Here is a 6,582-nt window from a genome sequence, read left to right as displayed (position 1 = left end):
GACAACTTAGATTTTTTTATTTCTACTTTGCACATTCTTCCATTGCAAAAACTACCATTCCAGTATTTTACTTGCTATATTGTATTTACTTTGCAATCATGGCCTTTTTGCCTTTACCTCCCTTCTCACCTCATTTGCTCACATTGTATATAGACTTGTTTATACTGCATTATTGACTGTATGTTTGTTTTTACTCCATGTGTAACTCTGTGTCGTTTTATCTGTCGAACTGCTTTGTTTTATCTTGGCCAGGTCGCAATTGTAAATGAGAACTTGTTCTCAACTTGCCTACCTGGTTAAATAAAGGTAAAATAAATAAATAAATAAAAAGATGGAAAGCTGCTGAGGATGGTAGCTGACTCTATAGCCACTCCTATCTGTCATATTTTTCATCTGAGCCTAGAGGAAAGTCTTTGTCCTCAGGCCTGGAGGGAAGCCAAAGTAATTCCACTACCCAAGAGTGGTAAAGCGGCCTTTACTGGTTCTAACAGCAGACCTATATGCTTGCTACCAGCTCTTAGCAAACTGTTATTTGTCTGTAAACAAACAACAGACTTTCAGCATGCTTATAGAGAAGGGGACTCAACATGTACTGCACTGGCAAAAGTGAATGATGATTGTTTGAAAGAAATTGACAATAAGAAGATTGTGGGAGCTGTACTGTTAGATTTCAGCCATTGATATTATTGACCATAACCTGTTGTTGAGAAAACCTTAAGTGCTATGGCTTTTCAACCTCTGCCATATCGTGGATTCAGAGCTATCTATCTAATAGAACTCAAAAGATTTTATTTAACGGAAGCTTCTCTAATGTCAAACATGTCAAGTGTGGCGTACCGCAGGGCAGCTCTCTAGGCACTCTACTCTTTTCTATTTTTACCAATGACCTGCCACTGGCATTAAACAAAGCATGTGTGTCCATGTATGCTTATGATTCAGCCAAATACGCATCAGCAACCACAGCTAATGAAGTCACTAAAACCCTCAACTTCTTGAGTGTAGGGGGCAGGATTTTCGTTTTTTGGCTAAAAGACGTACCCATTTGAAACGGCCTATTTCTCGGGCCCAGAAACTAGAATATGCATATAATTGTCAGATTAGGATAGAAAACACTCTAAAGTTTCCAAAACGGTCAAAATATTGTCTGTGAGTATAACAGAACTGATATTGCAGGCGAAAACCTGAGGAAAATCAAACCAGGAAATGCTGTTTTTCCTGAAAGCTCTCTGTTCCATTGGATGCCTTGCCTCCATTTAAAGGGATATTCCTTTTCCTATGGCTTCCTCAAGGTGTCAACAGTCTTTAGACATAGTTTCAGGCTTTTTATTTTGAAAAATGAGTGAGAAAGATAACATCGTCAGTGGATAGCTGGGAGTTTAGCTGGGAGTTTTGCTTGCGCAACAGAGTGGGGCAGCCATTGTCTCTTCTTCTCCTATTGAAAAAGCGACAGTCCCGGTTGAAATATTATCGATTGGATTTCTGAACATAACGCGCCAAACAAATGGAGGTATTTTGGATATAAAATAAAAATTATGGAACAAAAGGAACATTTATTGTGTAACTGGGAGTCTCGTGAGTGCAAACATCCGAAGATCATCAAAGGTAAGCGATTTAATCTATTGCTTTCGTGACCAATCTACTTGGCTGCTAGCTGTTTGTAATATTTTGTCTACTGAGAGAGATGTTCTTACATAAATGCTTGTTATGCTTTCGCCAAAAGGCTGTATTGAAATCTGACACGCCAGGTGGATTAACAACAAACTAAGCTGTGTTTTGCTATATTGCACTTGTGATTTCATGAAAATGTAATAGTTTTAGTAATTTAATTTGAATTCAGCGGGTGTTGATGAAAATGATCCCGCTAAAGGGATGGGTGCGTCAAGAAGTTAACAAAGAGTTGCAGTCTGTTTTGGAATGGGTGGCCAGTAATAAACTGGTCCCGAACATCTCTAAAACTACTTCCTTAAGTGCTAGACCTCAGCTGAATCTGGTAATGAATGGTGTGGCTGTTGAGCAAGTTGAGGGGACTAAATGACTTGGCGTTACCTTAGATTATAAACTGTCATGGTCAAAACATATAGATTCAATGGTTGCAAAGATGGGGAGAGGTCTAGCCATAATAAAGAGATGCTCTGCTTTTTTGACACAACAGCAAAGAATGTTCTGCAGGCTCTAGTTTTATCATATCTTGATTATTGTCCAGTTGTGTGGTCCAGTGCTGCAAGGAAAGACCTAGTTAGGCTGCAGATGGCCCAGAACAGTGCGGCACGTTTTGCTCTTAATTGTATTCAGACGGCTAATATAAATACTGTGCATGCCAGTCTCTCTTGGCTAAGAGCTGAGGAAAGACTGACTGCATCACTTCTTCTTTTAATTAGAACTGCATCACTTCTTCTTTTTATAAGAAACACAGAAATGTGTTGAAAATCCCAAATAGTCAACTTCCACACAGCTCTGACACACACATTTATCCCACCAGACATGCCACCAGGGGTCTTTTCACAGTCCCCAAACCCAGAACAAATTCCATAAATAGTACATTATTATACAGAGCCCTTATTGCATGGAAATTCCATCCATCTCATATTGCTCAAATAAATAGCAAACCTGGTTTCAAAAAACAGATAAAGCAACACCTCACGGCACAACCCCTCTCCTTATCTGACCTAGATAGTTTGTGTGTCTGCATTGATATGTAGACTAGGTGTGCCTTTTAAAAAATGTATGTAGTTCTGTACTGGAGCTGTTCTTGTCCAATGATGTTCTTCCGGCTAAAATGGCACCGGAAGAAATGGCAGCAGTTGTACGGGCGCGCAACCTTCGTGTTATGTGGGGTTTTTCCCGTGTTATTTGTAACCTATTTTGTACATAATGTTTGTGACACCGTATATCTTACGGCAAAAAAGAGATTCTGGATATCAGGACAGCGATCACTCACCTCGGATCAGACAAAGATTTTCTTCAACAAGCAGGACGCATAGGACATACTCCAAACACCCGACAAGGCCAACATCCCAGTTATTGGCAAGAGGAAGAGACACAGGTACGGAGGACACAGAGCAAGGTGACTCGTAAGGATCCGCAGAAGGCGAGTGGGAAAGCTGCCCTTACTGTCAATATTACTCGCCAACGTGCAACCATTGGACAATAAATCCTACCAACGGGACATCAAAAACTGTAACATCTTATGTTTCACGGAATGTTGGCTGAATGATGACATGGATATTCAGCTCGCGGGATACACGCTGCACCGGCTAGATAGAACAGGAAGGTAAGACGAAGGGGGGGCAGTCTGTGCATATTTGTAAACAACAGCTAGTGCATGAAATCTGAGGAAGGTGTGTCCCGCCACCCGCCACCCACCAACCCCTCTTTTACGCTACTGCTACTCTCTGTTTATCATACATTAGAAGTTGGAAATTTACATACACCTTAGCCAAATACATTTAAACTCAGTTTTTCACAATTCCTGACATTTAATCCTAGTACAAATTCCCTGTTTTAGGTCAGTTAGGATCACCACTTTATTTTAAGAATGTGAAATGTCAGAATAATAGTATAGAGAATGATTTATTTCAGCTTTTATTTCTTTCATCACATTCCCTGTGGGTCAGAAGTTTACATACACTCAATTAATATTTGGTAGCATTGCCTTGGGTCAAAGTTTCAGGTAGCCTTCCACAAGCATTCCACAATAAGTTGGGTGAATTTTACATACACTCAATTAGTATTTGGTATTTGTCTATAAATAGCATTGTCTTTTTAAATAGCATTGTCTTTAAATAGCATTGTCTTTTAAAATAGCACTGTCTTTAAATAGCATTGTCTTTTAAAATAGCACTGTCTTTAAATAGCATTGTCTTTAAACCTCTTCAGGCATCTGGCTCCATTCGTTAAAACTTAACAAAATCCAATGTGGAATTACGGGACTATTTGCCCCAACAGTCTGTAGCTGTTGCTATGCTACCATGTACATGCTCAGTCCACCTTAATGAATGTTGGAGAGGGCTACACCACCATTCTTATCCCTCATTATCTTTCCTCTCCTTCCCACTCTGTCTATCCCTTGCTCTTTCTCCCTCCTATACGCTACCCTTCTTTTCAATCCTCTCTTTAATGTTATGTCATTATGTTCTCCTTCACCACACAGCAAAAATGTGTTATTACGGTATATAGTGAATGTAATCAGCTCCATTGTCTATTACAGTATGTAATCAGCTCCATTGTCTATTACAGTATGTAATCAGCTCCATTGTCTATTACAGTATGTAATCAGCTCCATTGTCTATTACAGTATGTAATCAGCTCCATTGGAGCTGTCTATTACAGTATATAGTGTATCAATCCGCTACATTGTCCATTACAGTATGTAATCAGCTCCATGTTCTATTACAGTATATAGTGTATATACTCAGCTCCATTGTCTATTACAGTATATAGTGTATATAATCAGCTCCATTGTCTATTACAGTATGTAATCAGCACCATGGTCTATTACAGTATGTAATCAGCTCCATGGTCTATTACAGTATGTAATCAGCTCCATGGTCTATTACAGTATAGTGTATCAATCCGCTACATTGTCCATTACAGTATATAATCAGCTCCAATGTCTATTACAGTATGTAATCAGCTCCATTGTCTATTACAGTATATAGTGTATATAATCAGCTCCATGTATATTACAGTATGTAATCAGCTCCATGGTCTATTACAGTATGTAATCAGCTCCATTGTCTATTACAGTATATAGTGTATATACTCAGCTCCATTGTCTATTAAAGAATATAGTGTATATACTCAGCTCCATTGTCTATTACAGAATATAGTGTATATACTCAGCTCCATTGTCTATTACAGAATATAGTGTATATACTCAGCTCCATTGTCTATTACAGAATATAGTGTATATACTCAGCTCCATTGTCTATTACAGAATATAGTGTATATACTCAGCTCCATTGTCTATTACAGAATATAGTGTATATAATCAGCTCCTCCAACAGGCTCTACATGCAGTTGTGGATGGCCTGATACATTTCCTCTAGTCATCAAATCCATGTTAATCCTGCTCTCCTCAACACACACACACACACAGCAACAGGCAGGCAGCTACAGGTCACTCCAACCATCCCATAACCCCCCAGTAACCTTCTACCATCTTATCTGTCCTGCAGTATTGAGAGACCACTACAGTGACTCATTACTCAAATACGCAGATGCATTTATACCTATGTTACTGTGTGTGTGTGTGTGTGTTTGTGGAGTGTGTGTGTGTGTGTAAGGTGTGTGTGTGTGTGTGTGTGTGTGTGTGTAAGGTGTTTCCTGCATTGTATTGTTTGCTCTGTGCAGCAGAAACACTATTATTAAAACCACAGGAAGCCTGGAGGGGATGCTACAAAGCACAACAGAAACCGTTCACCCCTCCCACACACACACACACACACACACACACACACACACACACACACACACACACACACCCAGGAAGCCTGGAAGGGATGCTACAATGCACAACAGAAACCGACCACCTCTCTCACACACACACACACACAGGAAGCCTGGAAGGGATGCTACAATGCACAACAGAAACCGTTCACCTCTCACACACACACACACACACACACACACACACACACACACACACACACACACACATCCACCCACTCACCGTCACTACATGAAACATGATGATAGACAATAGGTGCTCCCACAATATATAGCCATCTCACTGTTGATGGTGAGGTCGAGACGGATCTTGAGGAGTAAAAAGACAAACACTTGGGGACATTCACACAAACGAACAGCTAATCAAATGGCTACCCAGACGATTTGCACTCCCGCCCCCGACCCACGCTGCTGCTACTCTCTGTTATTATCTATGCTTAGCCACTTTAATAACCCTACCTGCATGTACATAATTACCTCAATTACCTCGACACCGGTGCCCCCGCACATTGACACATTGACTCTATACCGGTACCCCCTGTATACAGCCCCACTATTGTTATTTACTGCTGCTCTTTAATGATTTGTTATTTGTTTCTCTTACTTTTTTTAAAAGGTATTTTCTTAAAACTGTATTGTTGGTTAAGGGCTTGTAAGCATGTCACTGTGAGGTCTACTACACCTGTTGTATTCAGCATGTCACTGTAAGGTCTACTACACCTGTTGTATTCAGCATTTCACTGTGAGGTCTACTACACCTGTTGTATTCAGCATTTCACTGTAAGGTCTACTACACCTGTTGTATTCAGCATTTCACTGTCAGGTCTACTACACCTGTTGTATTCAGCATTTCACTGTCAGGTCTACTACACCTGTTGTATTCAGCATTTCACTGTGAGGTCTACTACACCTGTTGTATTCAGCATTTCACTGTAAGGTCTACTACACCTGTTGTATTCAGCATTTCACTGTAAGGTCTACTACACCTGTTGTATTCAGCATTTCACTGTAAGGTCTACTACACCTGTTGTATTCAGCATTTCACTGTAAGGTCTACTACACCTGTTGTATTCAGCATTTCACTGTGAGGTCTACTACACCTGTTGTATTCAGCATTTCACTGTGAGGTCTACT

At 40.1% G+C, this 6,582-nt stretch overlaps 1 protein-coding gene across 2 annotated transcripts in view; it reads right to left on the bottom strand.

The window, feature by feature from the left end:
* Positions 1-6,582, bottom strand: part of LOC109867833 (calcium/calmodulin-dependent protein kinase type 1D) — a 61,854-nt gene that overhangs the window by 36,965 nt on the left and 18,307 nt on the right. Inside the window, exon 1 of one of the 2 annotated variants that reach the window (XM_020457155.2) lies at positions 2,939-3,289. The exons of the other annotated variant lie outside the window; for it this stretch is intronic. The gene's annotated coding sequence lies outside the window, so the exon portion shown is untranslated. Of the gene's footprint in view, positions 1-2,938; positions 3,290-6,582 lie in introns of those variants that run through there. 2 annotated transcript variants of the gene reach the window in all.

Source organism: Oncorhynchus kisutch, linkage group LG22 (assembly GCF_002021735.2).
Source record: "Oncorhynchus kisutch isolate 150728-3 linkage group LG22, Okis_V2, whole genome shotgun sequence".
NCBI lineage: Eukaryota > Metazoa > Chordata > Actinopteri > Salmoniformes > Salmonidae > Oncorhynchus > Oncorhynchus kisutch.
Note: the sequence above shows the minus strand (reverse complement) of the source record. Positions and strands in the feature narration are given on the sequence as shown.